The sequence below is a fragment of the Dipteris shenzhenensis genome, chromosome 16 (genome assembly GCF_047967505.1).
Source record: "Dipteris shenzhenensis isolate YYH24624 ecotype China chromosome 16, Dip_SZ_1.0, whole genome shotgun sequence".
Taxonomy (NCBI): domain Eukaryota; kingdom Viridiplantae; phylum Streptophyta; class Polypodiopsida; order Gleicheniales; family Dipteridaceae; genus Dipteris; species Dipteris shenzhenensis.
The window spans coordinates 50374527-50393386 of NC_141611.1; positions in this window are offsets into that span (position 1 = coordinate 50374527).

Below are 18860 nucleotides of genomic sequence, written 5' to 3' on the forward strand. Positions count from 1 at the left end.
AAACTGCAACCAATGTGGATTTGTGTGCCCTATTAGGGCATCATCTCATGTTTGTAAATGTGGCTCTATGAATGCTCTCCAATCTACCATCCTCTCTAAGATAGCCACTTCTGATTCTTCCTTGTGAGACCCTCCAATTTTTTTCCCAAATAGCATATCATCCATTGTCAAAACATCCATTGACTTCAACTCACTAGAGATAACACTGAAGATTTGATCTATGTCTTCATGTGTATGGCTGATAAGAAGAAAGCCAACTTCCACTTCTTCAAATATTTTCAAACCAACCAGCATAGAGCATAAAGTAAATAGATATTTATTCGTGTTCTCTCTCCAACAATTATCAGCTTGTATTCGCAATGTGTTAGATAAACATCCGCGAGCATCTCTAACCTTTCTTATTGCTTTCATGATTGATTTAACAACCTGGTTACTATCATGGTCATGCAAACTATCAATCCATACATCACAAAAGATTCGGTATCCATGTACTAATACTCCACACAAGTGTGTTTTTAGTCCACATTTGCCCTCCAATGCTGGTGGGATATGTCTATATCATGGCAAAGTTGTTGTATTTTGGTCCATGTCATCAATGGTGATGCACATGGAATTTTTGACATGTGAAATAGCTTCCTCTCTCCAAGAAGAATACAACTTTCGAGCATCCTGCACATGACGTAAATGGATTGATCGCCATTTAATATATCTTCCTCGCTGCTGCTCACATTTACTATGTTCAATGGCATTTTTTAATTCATCACATGTCTTACATTTTGACATCCTTTGCTTTGATGGTGTCTTGACATGGCAAAAATCTCTATGCCAAATTTTGTACAAGGTTTGACCGTGAAATCATGCTCTCGTCTCTTTCTTGTAAAGTTTTATTGACAATTTCTAGGATGAGCTTCTTTGTCATTCCCAAAGGAAGATGTTGTTGACATTGGACACATCCATCTAGCATTGTTTGTTGAAGATGAGGCTATGGTAATGCATGGTCTTTGAGAACTTGCTTTAATGTTGTGTTTGCATTTATAGTGCTTCCATGGCATTTAAGCTTGTAGGTATTTCCATGAATTGTATGAACCACTTTTTCTTTCACCTCTGCCCAGATGGTCCAGTATGTGCCATGTGATAGTCCAGTTAACCATTGATATCCTCAATTGCAAATGGATCTCCCATTAACCATGGGTTTCAATCTAGGTTTACAGTGTCTTGTGCTCAAATCTTGATTAGTGCCTTGATGAAGAAAGCATGAAAGCTCTTGAAGAAGATAGTTATGTCTATTAGGCGCTATCTTACTCCAAATACCAAGGCGTATGGCTGCACAGTCATCTTTCCCAACTTTTCTAATGCAAAGTCTCTTGCAACAAACTCGCATAAGCATCCTTTCCATATTCTCCTCGGATAACATTACATGTCTCTTTGGTTCTGGAATTGGTGCCATGATTCTTCGCCTCTCCACACTCACATACTTTCTTTTTGTAAATAGTGTCTTGCGTTTTCCAATTGTAAGACCATCAAACCTCGAATCCATTTCCCTTGAATCTTCATCTCTATAATCAAATGCTGTGTGGGCTTGAGAATTATTTGATGCCTTATAATATCTTGGAAATGGCAATCTGGTAGACATGTTCATTGATGTCAATTTGTTGCCAATGCCTCTTGAATTTTGTGGTTGAACTCTTTCTCCTTTGTAACTCAAGATTCTCCCATCTATATTCTTTGGCATGCTGGCAACAATATTACAAACAACATGACAAGTGACCTCAGATTCTCTGCCCCCTTTCCCTGTATTCGAGTGGTAACATCATGATCATTGTCACTAATATCATCAATTTTTGTTATTGCATCACTTACCCCATTGATCTTTGCATGTATTTTTCTTTGTGGTCCCATCTTATTATTCTCAACACAAGACAAGTCTTTTATATCAGTAAGCATGTTTGAGTCACTTGCAACACAAGACAAGTCTTCTATACCAGTGAGCTTGCTCGAGTCACTTGCAACACAGGACAAGTCTTCTATACCAGTGAGCCTGTTCGAGTCACTTGCAACACAGGACAAGTCTTCTATACTAGTGAGCCTGTTTGAGTCACTTGCTATTGAGAGATATGGTGCCATGAGCACATGTAGAGCAAAGGTATGAGTAAAGGAGGGTAAGCTGCCACATGGCATGGAGGAGATATCCCACATGTGAGCAAGCATATGGATGTAAGTACCCTCACCTATAAAAGGGAGGTTCATTTGAAGTAATATCAATCAAGCACTTTGCACTATCTCAAGATTCTCTTTATGAGTCCAAGCTAATCTATCTTGGAACCTAATTGACTTGAGGTACATGTCATGAGCACTCTCTTCATCATGTTTCCACATAGGTTTCATCCACCTTAGAGTGCTCCATAGATCCTGAGGCACAAATGTTTTGTCATGGTATCAGAGCGTAGGTTTAGCTCTCCTAGTTTAGCTCATTAGTAGTTCACTAGGATTGCTTCCATTCCTAGATTAGTTGTAGGCATGTCTTAGGAGCTCATGTTTTTTTCTCCTAGGTTAGTTTTAGTTTTAGATTGAAAAAATAAATAAATTTCCGTCCATACAATTTCCGTCCATATTTCCGTTGAGGTCTTTGAGAGAGAGAGATATAGATTGAGAGAGAATCTCTTAATTGGACCTCATGCTTGAGTGGTAAGGTTTACACGAATCTATGTGACTTCTCCTTGCAAGCAAAGACTCAGGCATTAAGCCGCTATCAACCTCTTCATCAACGAAAGGTTAACTCGCATGCAATAGATCTACAAGCCGCCATGAATGCCTTAGTAGCCTTCACAAGCTCCTCAAAGGCTTGCAAACGTCCCCAACGACCTTGCATTCATCTCCTACGGCTCATCTATAGCAGCAACCAAGCTCCCACGGTAGCAACCAGGCTCATCCCTATAGCCACACACACATAGCCCAGTGAAGTAGTGCTTTCTCCTAGCATAGCAAAAATGGCCTGCATATGGGACAGCTCACCGCCAGCCAGCTTCTACAACTTCAGCTTGATCAGACTATACTCCATGGGTTGCATCGGCTAGTGATTGCATCAGATGGTTCGTCAATTCGCCACACGTTTTCAGCTATAGAAGGAAGCAGTGAACAAGGACGGCCTCCTGCAAAGACCTCTCTAACAAAAAGGTGGCTACACAACTGGCTCCTACGACCCGGGAAGGATTAGCCGAGCTCCATCGACGCCCATGCTTCATCTCACAGCAAAGGCACCTCAGCCAAAGCTTCCAATGGCCTTCTCCATCAAAGTGGTGCTCCAACTTACGACCAAATAGCCTCTACACAGTATCAAGCCTTTCGCTCCAACAACCGACAGCCCTCCTGCTAGCCACGAGCTCCTACACGGCCTCGACACACAGCTAAATGACCTGCGCATGATAGACAAATGCCGTCGTCGCACGCCGTCATCGTCTCTGCAGCAGAGAAGCTTCAAAGCTTCCATTTCTTTGCTAAGGTTCCCACAAAAAGCCACGTGGTAGATAAGGTGGTCAAAGCTAACTGTGGTTAGGTTCAGCTGCTTGGGTTAGTTCAACCATGGTAAGATTTGTGTAAACCTTGGGTTAACCAAATTGGGTTTAAAGATTGCCACATGGCATAGTGCCACCTAAGCACAGAGCCCCTGCTAAGCACAGTATGGAATTCAGCATGTGAATCCCTGTGCCACATCATCAAAGGCTCTCTTCTTCACAGAACCTTCAACAAGGCATAACTTGCAATCCAGAAAAAATTCGGACACGCTCCAAAAAGGAAAAGTGATTGTTTTTCCAAGCTCTACACATCTATCAAGTCAGAATCATTGTTAGCAATTAGACACTGCCATTGAAGCAAAATAAAGCTCATGGTAAGACCTTTGTAACAAATGACAAATCAAAGCATGAATGCACACATCGCTGTCATAAGCATGCCAAAAGCACAAGTGCATGAGATGACCATAGCATAGAACATGGCATCCACACATAAAGCATTAAGGCACATGGAAGAACAAAGCATCATGCATGAAGCTACACAAGGAAGAAGATTGCCGATTGAAGAACCAGCAAGTCAACTACACAGCATCGTCATCAAGCCATGAGCCAAAAGGTGACATCAATGGAATGTATTGAGAAACAAAAACCTTGCCAACCTTGCCTATATTTTGTAAATCAAACCTGACCACCTGCGAGTAGCTATGAAAGCACCCAGGGGAGGTATTGACATGTAAACCACACTTGACCACCTTAAGTAGCAATGCATGCACTAAGGGGAGGTGATGGATTTGATCTTGTAACTCACATCTGACCACCTTGCAGTAGCCAAAGGATCATGGCACCAAGGGGAGGTGTTGAGAGTTATGGTGCCATGAGCACATGTAGAGCAAAGGTATGAGTAAAGGGTAAGCTGCCACATGGGATGGAGGAGATATCCCACATGTGAGCAAGCATATGGATGTAAGTACCCTCACCTATAAAAGGGAGGTTCATTTGAAGTAATATCAATCAAGCACTTTGCACTATCTCAAGATTCTCTTTATGAGTCCAAGCTAATCTATCTTGGAACCTAATTGACTTGAGGTACATGTCATGAGCACTCTCTTCATCATGTTTCCACATAGGTTTCATCCACCTTAGAGTGCTCCATAGATCCTGAGGCACACATGTTTTGTCACTTGCGACACAAGACATGTCTTCTATACTAGTGAGTATATTTGAGTCACTTGCAACACAAGAAACCTTTTTTGCATCAACATCTGTTACTATAATGTCCTCAATACCTGTGAGCATACCACTATGATCCTCTTGATGATCCTCTTGATCACTACTATAGCTTCTTATCAATTTGAATCCCATTTGTGTTATAGTCCTTTTCTTCTGATAATATTTTGTTGTGTCTTCCATGACATTGAAGGAAACTATCTTGGGCAAACTTGATTTCAAGAAAGCTAACCCCCATTTACAAGTACTATGAACCTGTAGATGAACTATCCATTGCATTTTGAATGACACCTGCACTAGTCAACTTAATTATCTCCACTATACAGAGAAAACTCTGAGCATAGCCCTTAAAGTTGCCAATTGCTAAAACTTCTCCGGAGCAAGATAACATCTCTACTTTTTTTTCCCTCAAAATAAGTTTTCTTGATATCTTGAAAGTATGTCTTTGGAACAATTTCATCTTGGTCCCAGAGCGTTCTATGTGCTTGCATAATATGTCACATTGTAAGATATCTCCCAATGTTTCAAAGTCTCCATGTGGATATTTTAAATATACTTCAGGATTTACAACGTTGGTGATTATCACTACACATCTTCTCTCACCACAACATTGGAAATGTGACACATTCATAGAATTAAGACTATGAATTCATCTAAACGCCACCACTTCATTCTTCTTATATAACACCACATCCATACTCTCTGTTAGGGTGAATACCTGTTTTATGTACAAAAATAGATTAGTAACTAAAAAAAAGACAATAAATAATCATTGAGCTTATGATTACTTAACAACTTTTATATTAAAACTAGCAGAGAAGGCATTAAACTTGAACCTTACATCCTAAACTTTAAACAATTAATACCAAAACATCTTAACCACCGTAAATCCTAAACTCTAAACATTTAATCCCTAAATCCTAAACCTCAAACTCCTAAACACTAAATCCTAAACCCTAAACCCAAAACTCTAAATCTTAAACCCTAAACCCAAAACTCTAAATCCTAAACCCTAAATCCTAAATCCTAAATCCTTAACCCCAAACTGTAAACCCTAAAATCCAACCAAAATTTAATAAAATTTTTTGATTTGTGCAATCTATTGCTCAAGCAATAGGTTGGGGGATATATCCAACCGTTGCACAAATCAAAAAAAAATCTTAATTTTTGCAATAGGTTGGGTGCACCATTAACCTGTTCCACTTGTAACAGGTTGGGGGATATATCAAACCTATTGCACAAATTGAAAAAAATCATTAAATTTTGGTTGTATTTTAGGGTAGTATTAGGGTTTAGGGTTTAGTATCTAGGGTTAAGGATTTAGGGCTTAGGATTTAAGATTTAGTGTTTAGGGTTTTGGGTTTATGATTATGGTTTTAGGATCTAGGGTTTAGCACTAAGGGTTTAGGATATAGGGTTTTGGGTTTAAGATCTAAGGTTTAGGATTTAGGGTTTAGGGTTAAGAATTTAAGATTTAGCATTTAAGGTTTAAGGTTTATGATTATTATTTTAAGGTTTAGGATTTACTAAGGTTTAGGGTTTAGGGTTTAGTATATAAGGTCATGAGCTTAGAGTCTAGAATCTAGGGTTTAGGATCTGGAATTAGGTTTTAGAATTTAAGCTATAGGAGTTAGGGTTTAAGGTTTAGGGTTTAGGGATTAAAACTGTTATATAAGTTTAAGAGTTTAGATTGTATAACTTAAGATTTAGGAAACTTTAGGATTTAAGATTTAGGGTGTAAGATTTAAGGTATATAGACTATATAAAATATGCATTCCAAAGTATTTAGTTTAGATATATATAGACTATATATTATATGCTTTCCAAAGTGTTTTATTTATATCCACAATACTAGGTACGATTCTTTGCAAAAGCTTTACTTTAAGTAATTATAAGTCTACCTAGTCAAAGTGTCCTATTGATTAGGGACAAGCACATAGGCTAAAAGCACACTGATTCATATTTTCTTACGTTCATGCTACATGGTGTATCACAAGAAATGAAGAAGTATGTGATAAGAAATATTCAGAAGAAATATGTATTCCATATCATGGATTCATACCAAGGATATCTAAGAAATGAAGAAGTATGTGATAAGAAATATTCAGAAGAAATATGTATTCCATATCATGGATTCATACCATGGATATCTGGTGGTTACTAAAGTAGAAAAATGATATGAATTCAATGATACTGTAGTTTTGTGCAAAGCCTTAAACTTTGTTTAAGGCTTTTGCAAAGTATTACATACTGTAACAAAGATAAGTAAGTATGCTAAATCTCTTCTAGAATCTATGGTTTTAAATACCTACCTTACAAATACACTATCTAATTCTTCATTCTTCGACTAACAAGTATTATACACATGGAAGAAAAGCATGTGTGTAAAATTTAATATTTCCTTATTCTTTAAATTAATTCAATTCTTTGATTGACTACTTTTTAAAATTTAAGGGTTATTACTATATAAAATACATAATTTTAAATGTTATTAATGTATAATATTAATAACATATATATTTATTTAAATTTATATAGTAATTACATTATATTTATATTAGTTTTTAAGTTAATAATGTATATTTTTATTAAAACTAAAATTTAATATCTAGTTAATAGTAGGAAGAATATTATAGAGATTAGTATTATATAAAGCACATATGCTAGAAGACCTCCCTTTCAAAAATATTTTCATTGTTATATTTTTTAAATTAATGTATTTATATAATAATTATATAATATTTATATTAATTTATAGATTAACAATATATATTTTTAGCAAAATTATATTTTAACATTAGTTACTAAAAATTTATTATATTATGGAGTAAAAATATTATAAATGGATTTCTCATATTAATAAAGTGTCATGAGAAGAGTTTTTGGAGAGATTTATAGCTAAATTTTATTTTGAAGTCGTTGCGTACATAATAGGTAGAGAGGTTTGAGTTGTTTTGAGGTTGAGAGAGAAATTTGTAATACACTGTTTTCTAATTTATTTATTTTTTTAAATTATTGTGTGCCCAATAGGTTGGAAGAGTTTGAGTTTGAGAAAAATTTGTGACAATAGGTTGTGAGAGTTTGAGGTAAAGAGGAAAATTTGTGGGAAAAATTTGAGGTAAAGAGGAAAAGTTTGAGGCAAAAGATGGTTTTTTGAAGTTGTTGCGTATACAACAGGTTTTTTAGAAAAGAATCGGATTTGAAAAAAAAATTCAAATTTTTAAAAACTTGATTCTTAAAAGTTCTTGTGTACGCAATAGGTTGGAAATAAACTCACCTCTTGCAATATTTTGAAAATTTTGAGAATCTTGCAACATGTTGATGAGAGGAGAGAAGCGTGGAGTGTGAAAGAATGAACTTTGAATGAAAGAGAGAATGACGAATGTTCTACTTATAGTGAACCTAAAAGAACTAAAAAAACCTAAAAAACTGAAAAAAGCTGAATTACCTAAAAATACTGAATTGACCTAAAAGCTACATGTTTCCTATAAAACTCTACGTCTCCTCATTCTCTCTCACAACTTTCCTCGAGCTCCTCCATCACCTCCCCACCTAGGTACTCCCTCCCTCCCTTCCCCTCTCCTCCCTCCCCTCCCTTCCCCTCTCCTCCCGCTCCCCTCCCTTTCCCTCCTCCCGCTTTCCCCTTCCCCTCCCTTCCCCTCTCCTCCCTTCCTCCCTCCCCTCCCTTCCCCTCTCCTCCTGCTTCCCCCTCTCCTCTTCTCCTGCTTGCCCCCCTCGATTACGAATCCTCTCCCTCCCTCCCCTTCCCCTTCGGTCCCTTTTTTTTTTTGGGAGTGGGGAGGTGGGGAGCAAAGAGGTGGAGGGCCTTTTTTTTTTTTGGGAGCGGGGAGGTAGGGACCAGTTTGGGGGAGGAGAGGTAGAGGCGAAGGCGGGGAGGTGGAGGAGAGGACGGAGGTGGGAGGCGAAGGTGGGGAGGGGAAGGCACGATGGGGGAGGTGAAGGTGGGGAGGGGGGAGGCGAAGGCGAGAAGGCGGGAGGGGAGAGGTGGGAGGTGAAGGCGAGGAGGCGGGGAAGCGAGGAGGGGGGGAGGTAGGGAGGAGAGGAGGGGGGTTAACCCCCCCTAACCTGTTGCACGTGCAACAAGGGGCCCTTGGGGCCTTAGGGGAGGGGATCAACTCCCCCTTAAGTGGGGGCCCTTTGGGCCTCAAAAAAATAAATAAATAAATAAAACGATAAAAAAATAAAACAAATTAAATTTTAAATAAATAATTAATTTAAAATAATTTAAATAAATAAATTAAATTAAATTAAAAAATAAAATAAAATAAAATAAATTAAAAAATGACCAAAAAAATAAAAAATAAATTTTAAATAAATAAATAAAATAAAATGAAATATTTTTTTAAAAATAAAATAAATTAATTAAAAAAATTAAAATAAATTTAATTATATTAAATTTAAATAAATAAAATAAAAAATTAAAAAAATCAAATAAAATTTTTAAAAATTTAAATCTTTGTTTATAAAATATCTTGAATTAAATTATTTATGTAAAAAAATATTAGATAAAAAATAGTATCTAGAAATATAAATATATATTTTTAAAAATATATTTGAAGTTTTGAAATTTCAATAAAATATATTTAAACTTTTAAAAATTTAATATTTAAATATTAAATTAGCAATTTTTTTAATATTTTGAGTTTGAAAATCATTATAATTCTCATTTTTTATTTTTGATTGCTTTGTAGAAAACTATGGCTTCGAGTTTTGGTTCCATGGTATCTTTCAAATATCTTGAACATGCTTGGTATTTTATGGAGCGCAAATCAAAGTATTTTTTGGTGATCACTGCCAAGAATGTGTCAAGCGTTCAATATTCTCCAAAGGCAGTAAGAAATGGTGGCATGGTCTCAACCATTAACATTAAAGAAAACAATTTGATAGAAGTTGTGTGCAAAGGGAAGAATGACGATGTGGTCTACAAGTTACGAGTTACACACAAGCACTTCTTGAAGCCCTTACTTGATTCAATTGAGGGATCCCAAGAATTACTTAGTGCCTTGGAAGCATTGAAGAAAATGTGGGATGCATTTCCAAGTGGTGGTGTTCTACCTTCAGCAGCAATAAGTATGCCATCTATAACATGGAGCCCTCAAGTTATACCACTAATATTTGTGGCGATAACTACGTTATCTCCGACAAGAGTAACTACAATATCTGCGACGATAACGACAGTATCTCCAACTGTTGCTTCTGTGCCTCTAGTTTGCCTGCAGTTTCGATGCATCTTCTAGTTGGTGAATCTTCTGGTCGTACTGGTCGCATCTACAAAGCTGTAACATCTGCACTTCCTCTGGGGTCCTGTGCGTGCATTCGCACGTCTCCTGGATGCACCCGCATATCCCTTTGTCGCGATTGGCACATTCACGTGCATGTCGCACATCTTCTGGCCACAGACAGCCCAGATCGCGTCTCTTGGTCACGACAGATTTTCTGAGCTTCTGCAAAACTGTAACAAATCCTCACATTGCACCCCTCTCCTCTGACTCTATCTTCTTCTTCTCTTCTCCTCTCCTCTCCTTTTATTAAGGAGTGGGAATTAAACCCGAGACCTCCCCATTTACAAAAGAAAGACTTATCAATGGGCCAGCAAGTAGGAACTGATGAAAATGTAATGATTTTCGCTTATATATTGAAATCTCGGGAATTGTAACTCTAACCGTGGGGAGTTTTCTCTTGCTGCAAAAAGCAAAAATATTTCATTTCAAGTGCTCTATTCACATCTCCTACTAGATCGCCGATTCGGAACTTTTCCAAGTTCACTCCTTGGATGCACGCCACACGAGGAGGGTGATTATTTATGTCACTTCTCGGCGAGTTCAAGGATTTGGTGCTTGGTCCTCCACTCATTACGGCTACCAATTGGCGAGATCTCTTTCTTGATCTTCATGTCAACCTTCAACGGCTGATTGTCCAATGCATTGTTCAAGGAGATGACAGGTGGAATGATACACTGTGGTTGATTCAAGGTGAAGAACTGGTGATACACTGGGAGGACTTTGATTTCACTTCTACTCATTGTGCGGTGATCGAGCTACTTGCTGCATCAGAGGTAATTAAAAGGGTGACATTCTTTGAAGGGTGGGATGTTCCAAAAAGCTTGGGGGGAGATTTGGCACATCTGCTTATTAATTCTAGTGGATAAGCTCGTCTTAAATGATTTCTTCTCGATCTCACTACAAAGGTTTCTAGGGCTTGGCTATGGTTGGTAATGTTTCGACCAAGGAATCCCTCTATACCTAATCAACCCTTTGTGCCTCATTTTGAGCTTCAAGTTGTAATTCTTTTTGGTCTAAAGATAAACTATCAACAAAGGATTGCAAGTTTATTTGGTGCTGAACGTCTTGCTCAAGTGTGGAATTCTCCCCACCCTCTCCTTCTACCTATCTTGGATTACCGAGAAACTTGGGATGTTTGGATTTTGGTCTTCGTGTGATGACATCTTGGCTACTTCAATTTGATGGAGCATACAAACCTTCGACCAAGGCTGCTGGTGTGGGTGTAAAGCTCACTTCACCGGGGGGTGAGGTGTATTGTTATAGCAAGTCTACACCTGCAAGTACTTGGAACCAAGTTGAGTACTCAGCACTCATTTTTGGGCCACAAAAGGCGCAAGAACATCGCATCAAGCAACTTGAGGTGCAAGGAGATTCTCAACTCGTGTGTGAACAAGTTAGTGGAAGGTGGAAGGTGCAGAGTGAAGGCTTGGTTCCATGACATACAATAAGCATTGAAACTGTGCCAACAATTTGAAGAGGTAAAAATTCAGCATATCCCTCGAGCTCAAAATATAGTTGCTAATTTCTTGGCACGCGAAGCTTGTACTTCAATCACACATGACGCGAGTGGAAGCACCACCCCAACAAAGCTGCAAGCCATGAAGGAGGGTGATCATTTGTAAGGAATACAAAGGTTGTGGCCATCATGAAACTAAGTATTGGGCATATTTGATACGAGTTTACCGACTTTGGAAGATCATTAGATAGGTCCTCAAGGACATTGCTCAAAAGAAGGATGCCAGACCACACACCCCTTGAAGAAATAGCATGGTGATTACAAGAACTGGAAGAAGCTGAAGGTGATGTGCAAGCTCTCCAACTATTGACATTTGCCATGGCATTCTTGTTTGCCTTGATGAACAACCTCATGCAGTGCCGTGTCTCTAACCCTCGCTTGTAAAGATGGATGCGATATCATGAGGGTTGGTTCTTTTAAGATTATGTATGAGCTATTCTATGCTGAAGATTCTTCCCGTGTACTATTTCACAATACACTAGTCACACCCTACCCTACCTATGTGTGCTTTGTGGATGTATCTTCACCTAATTTTCAGTTCAAGCTACCTCTTTCCATTGTTGGCCAATAGATAAGCCTCATTTCGACTCTCTCTTTTCCAATTTTCAAGCATGGCTGACATTCCCGTGTTCTGTGGATGGGTTGAAGAAAATCCAAATGAGTATTTTGTGGCCTTCAAGCGCCGTTGTGTTTCTCTCAACTTTCTTACTGAAGATAGATGGCTGTTGGTTCTTCCCACATTTCTAGAGGGTTTGGCTCAAGTGTGGTATGAGAAGTAGGCCGACGATGTTCAGCAAAGCTGGCCAAGGCTAACAACAGTGATGATTGAGTATTTCGGCAAAGAAGAGGAGCCGGAGAATGTCTACATGCAGGTGGCAAACTTGAAGCAGTCAGAAGGTGAGACGACATGTCGATATGTGGATTGAGCGATCGTGGTCCTGGACTGTTTAATTGCCTTGCAAGAGGACAATGTCAGATTTCGAGGTGGAATGACTCAGCATGTCTTGGGCTACCTTGTAGTAGGAGCAAGTGATGAGTTCCGCCTCAAGCTTAAATGGGAGAATCCAAAAACTATGGTGCTAGCACATGAGATTGCTCAAAAGTTTGATAAAGTTTAGACTGGACCTTGCTTCTGGACCCTGCTTCAAAGAAGACGATTGTCCCTCCGCAACCCCCTCAATTCTTGCAACAACAACCTGGGGGGTCTAACTCAGGGGCATACCCCCACCCCTCATCAGGGATGTATCCATCGCCTCCACCTCAAATGTATGGTCCTCCCTTAGATGCTTACCCTCAACAAGGAGTATATCCTCGACCTCCGCCTTGAAGATTTCCCTAGCCTCCCATGAGCCCCCCTCCTTCCTACTCTCCTAGCCCCTCCTACTAAAGAACCCGGAGTCAATGACCTAGCCAAGGCCCTGAATGATCTTCGGCTTGAGATGGTGGGCATCAGAAAGCAATCCAATCGCCCTCCAAGAGAACATGCCAATGTTGTGTGCTACGAGTGCCACCAAAAGGGTCATTATCACACGAAATGTCCCAATATTCCAAGGGTGAATCTTCTAAGTGAATTAGGCACTGAGGATTCTGACGTAGAGATCCTTGACTTGAGAAAAGAAGTTGTACCACCTCGGGCCCCTCTCCAAACCCAGGCCACCCCCAGGAAGAAGGTGTCCTTCTCAGAGCCCTCAGATGCTGAGATGGCAGACCCACCAATAGAGAAGACTAAAAGATCTCGCAGGAGTAAGTGGTCGCCCTTGGATTTTCCCATCGGCTCAGGGCAAGAGGACTATTTGGTCATTCAGGACCTTGCTCGTCGGTCTTTGAGCATCACGCTCCCTCATAGCATTAAGCCCTAAGGTGAGACATGAGTTGCAACAAGGGCTCTCAACAAGGAGGAGCAAGAAAAAGGGAAAGGTATGAGAGGTCTCTTCTATCTCTGAAGAAATTGATCGGCACCCACATACAGTAGATGTCATCATAGATAATTGTCGTGTCAAAAGTGTGTGTTGATGGGGGAGCTGCATGTAATATCATGGTGCCCCAAATCATGAAGAAATTGAATTTCAAATGCACAAGGCGTTCCTCCACTCGAATCAAGGTAGCAGATGGTTGATGACTCGCCACCCTGGGAATCATTGAGGATTTGCCCATCACTATCAATGAGGTTACCATCACCATCAATTTCTATGTAGTGGACATTGAAGATACAGGCAGGAGTTACCCAGCCATAGTCGAAAAACCATGGTTTAGAAAGAGTGATGCAGTCAGCTATTGGAAGACATGACACATGTCTTTTGGTGCTTCTAAGGAGAAGATCCCGATGCAACCAGGTGCCATAGAACCAGAAGAAGAAGAGGAGCAAGATAGTGATACTCTCTCATCCTCGGTTTCTGAATCAATGGAAGGATCAGATGGGGGGAGGAGTTCTCAGAGGAGGAAGTTTACATGATGGGGATGTCTCTGACCCCACCACTTGTAGAAAAGTTAATAGCTAGTCCTCAATAGCTTGAATCTATGATTTCCCTAGACCTCACTCCAAGTGAGAAAGACGAGTTCCTAGAAATGTTCAAAGAGTTCCTTGACCTCTTCGCAACTAGCTACCGCCACCTTCGCCATGTGACTGCCATAGAGCACAAGATAGAGCTGAAGCCTGCTGATGCGAAGCCTGTGGCTCAGAAGTATCAGAGATTAGGGCCCCTACACATCGATGCTTTATGCTCAGAGTTGCAAAAACTTGTAGAAGCTGGGTTTATTGTTCCGGTTCACAATACTGAATGGGTTTCACCAGTGGTAGTCACCCCAAAGAAAAACAACAAGTGGCAGGTCTGCATCGACTATAAGAAACTCAATGCAACCACCAAGAGAGACCATCATCCTCTTCCCTTTCAAGACCTCATTCTTGAGAAGGTAAGTGGTCATGAGATGTATACTTTCTGTGATGGTTACTCCGGGTTTTATCAAATCAGAATTGCCGAAGAAGATGTGCTTAAAACCGCATTTGCCACACCCTAGGGGACATTTGCATTCAAAGTAATGCCATTTGGCCTCACCAATGCTCCTGCTACCTTTCAAAGATTTATGTAGATGGTGTCTGCTCCTTATCTGGGGGTTTTCTTGGAGATGTTTTTAGATGATTTTTGTATATTCTCATCACGTAAGGAGCACGTCATGAAGGTTAGGTTGGCTTTCCAAAGGGTCAATGATGTGAATGGTAGTCTCAACCCTGAGAAACGCACCATTGGAGCCACTCAAGGGAGGTTACTGGGACATATTGTCTCATCTGAGGGTGTCAAGCTTGACCCTGAGAAGGTAGAAGCTATCCTCAAGCTCTCCCTACCAACAACCACACATCTGTTGGAATATGGAAAAAGAACTAGAACTAGAAACTGGAAATGGAAATGAAATGACAAGACTGAAAGACAAGAAATACCTTGAGAAGAGTGTAGACAAGACACAAGCTAGATTGATAGATTACAATGATGTGACCCATTGAATATATGGGCCAAAGTACAAGACATAAAGCAAGAGTGCTTATGGGATAATTGTAGAAGTGCCACATGGCACACACTTAAGACTAGACTTAGACTTAGACAAATGTAGACTAGGAAATAGTACACTTAGTGTGCACTTATCTCCAACACCCTCCTTAAGTGGACACTAGGAGTAAGACAGAAAGACAAGACTAGAAGACAAACTGATAGACTGAGAGACAAGATAGAAAACATGACAGACAAATGATCCTGAGACACCCCTCCTCAAGTGATATCCTCATATGGGTCCACAAGGGTAAGGACAAGATGGATCTAAAACACAGTCAGACTGATAGACAAATGGACAGATAGACAAGACTAGATAGACAAAAGACTGACTGTAGACAAATAGAAAGACCAAGATACTAGAACCCTTGACCTACATCATCGGTGGTCAAGGTGGTAGACAAGACATAGAAGCAATTAGAAAGCCCATTTTTCATCATGTGAGGAAGGAACAATAGGATCAACTGATGGAAATGTTGCAGCAACATGGGCTGAGGTAGATGCATTAAGGAACACTAAAATAAAATTACTAATGGTGGTGATAAAACTACCACTAGTAGTTTGGTAATTACCCCTAACATCTACAACAAATATTTGATGGGTAGCTAGTATTAGGTCAAAAGGCCCCAATTGTGCTATAATAATGGACCAAAAAAGGGAGTGCTATAGCATCACCTAAGGGTCACTTTTTATCCATGAAAGAAACAAGTCGGTGCAACCTAGGTCATACAGATCTAGGTCATGTGGAGTGGTTCGCATCTCTTTCCTTGATAAAAAAGTTACACTACCTTTGATAGTAACTACAAAGATTGCTGCCATAGTGCCGTAGAGTAGCCCCTAGGTTGCACCATCATCCTTTTTTGCTTTTTAGCCATTAAGTTTGATCCACTAATTTTATGTAGAATTATTCTACTATATGTTCACATGTCCTTAATAGGATCTTGATATAATCCCTTCCATTGTAAGTACTTTTACTTTAAGTTTCACATATCCTTAACAAACCACTAGGCTTCAACACAAATTCATTCTTATGTTTCAAGCCTCAAACTCAAACACCCTTGTAAAAGGGATAATGTAGTAAAGCTACATTCAATCCATCAGATCTTTTGAATAATAGGTCTATTGAAAATTCATGTATCATCAATAGGATTTCATCCATTATATGTTCATTTGTCTTTAATAGTATGTCTAAAACTTCATGTATCTTCAATATTATTTCTCTCATGTGTTCCAATATCTTCAAAAGGATACCTTTATTCATGTCCAAACTTGAGCATTGATTTGTATTTATCAAACACAATTTCACTCCACCTATTCTTTAGAATGAAATTTTTTCGCCAAAAGTGGGCCAAATGCAAGGTTTTTCCACATATTCTTAAGAATGAAAATTTTGGTCTTACGTTGGCAAGTCTATGGAATGAGGGTAAGGCCAAAGTCTCTGGTACGGTGCATTAGGTCTTGATTAATTCTTCTTTAGGCTTGAATATTTAATGCATTAACTTCACAACTATTATTTATGCTTGAACTTGTAATGTATTAATTTCATGACTTAGGATTTATGAAGTTATATCTAACATGTCCCAAATTTAATGGAAATTAATATCCTACATAACACAACAAAGTATTATCATATCCCTTCCCAAATCAAAGCTACCTAGCAACTTTCCTGGCATTTTCACTGCCTTGCAGTTAAGTTAGCTATGATGAAGAATGTTGCCTGCCTTTGGAACCTCTTAGAGTTACTGTTAGCATGATCTAATTTCATGTATCCCAAAACTTGAGACTTGGAGATTCCCATATCACACCACCGGTAGCTATCTTGTCCATTCTCAATGCTAGTAAGAGCTAGGCCCCATAGACCGGTAAAAGAAGTCTTTTTGGAGGTTCAATTTTTTCCCTCCGTCTTCTATAGGCCCCATGATGAAATAGGATATATTCATCACCCTATATTTAATGCAAGAATTGACAACTTTTTTGGACTTGACTATGTAGTTTACATCCCCAAATTGGTGCTAAAATTGTAGACTGGGAGATTCCCATATCACACCAACGGTAGCTATCTTGTCCACTCTCAACACTAGTAAGAGCCAGTCCCCAGAGACCGATAAAAGAAGTCTTTTTGGAGGTTCAATTTTTTGCCTCCGTCTTCTCCGGCCCCATGACGGAATAGGATATATTCACCACCCTACATTTAATGCAAGAATTGACAACTTTTTTTGGATATGACTATGCAGCTTACATCCCAAAATTGGTGCTAAAATTGCATAATGGGCATCTCCATTTGCCGAGGGGTGTCCCTAGCGACCCCTTGGACTTGCTCTATTTGTCTAGTTGTGTCTCTCCACAAAAATCGGAGTGGGGCCTATTTTCCCCATTTAGTAAAACTATATGCATCAATATGTATGTATGTATGCATGCATGCATGCATCCATGTATGTATGTACACACACACACACACATATGTATGTATGTATGTGTACTAAAACTACTAAAACTATATGCATCAAATAATGATGTTGATGAATTTTTGGCATACCCCACCAAAATCAAGACCCCCATTGCAAAGAAAGGTAAGGAACACAAGTGCTTGTTCTTATGCTCATGAGACAACAAAATGCATGACATAGGCAACCAATGGGGTCTTACTTTTGATGTTTGTATGTATGTATGTATATATATGTGTATGTACATACATACATACATACATACATATATATATGTGTGTGTGTGTGTGTGTGTGTGTGTGTGTGTGTGTGTATGTATGTATGTATGTATGTATATGTATATGTATATGTTGATGCATATATGTATATATTGATGTATATATTGATGCATACAATTTTGATATATGGAGAAAATGGACATGAAAACCATATAAATTAATTCTTGTCGTTCGATTTGATATATGACATGATCCTATTTGGATTTGTAAGTCCAAAGATATGGGGTCCTACTTTTAGGGCTTGAATGCCTAAAATAGGCAGCGCGTTAATGCGCTACCTATTTCATGCATTTAGGCCTCAAAAGTAGGACCCCATTGGCAACACAATGGGGTCCTACTTTTGAGGCCTAAATGCATGAAATAGACAGCGCGTTAACGCGTTGCCTATTTTAGGCATTCAGGCCCTAAAAGTAGTACCCCGTATCTTTGGACTTGCATATCCAAATGGGGTCATGTCATATATCAAATCGAACGGCAAGATCCAATTTAGATGGTTTTCATGTCCATTTTCTCCATCAACTAAAACTATATTCATCAAATAATGTTGTTGATCAATTTTTGGCATACCCCCCCAAAATCAAGACCCCCATTGCAAAGAAAGGTCAAGAACACAAGTGCTTGTTCTTATGCTCATGAGATAACAAAATGCATGACATGGGAAACCAATGGGGTCTTACTTTTGATGTTTGTATGTATGTATGTATGTATGAATATGCATGCACATACATACATACATACATACATACATACATATATATACCAAGGGCAACATCTTGACTGGATTTTGTGACTCGGATTGGGCAGGAGACGTGGACAGCAGGAGATCAGGGACAGGGTACTGTTTCTCACTTGGATCTACAGTTGTGCCATGGGTCAGCAAGAAGCAACCCACAGCTGCTCTTTCTTCTACCGAGGCCGAGTATAAATCTGCATGCTTTGCTTCTTGTGAGGAAGTGTGGTTGAGGAGGATTTTGGGGGACATGGGTGCAGTGCAAAACAAGCCTACACAGTTATCATGTGACAATCAGAGCTGCATGGCGATTG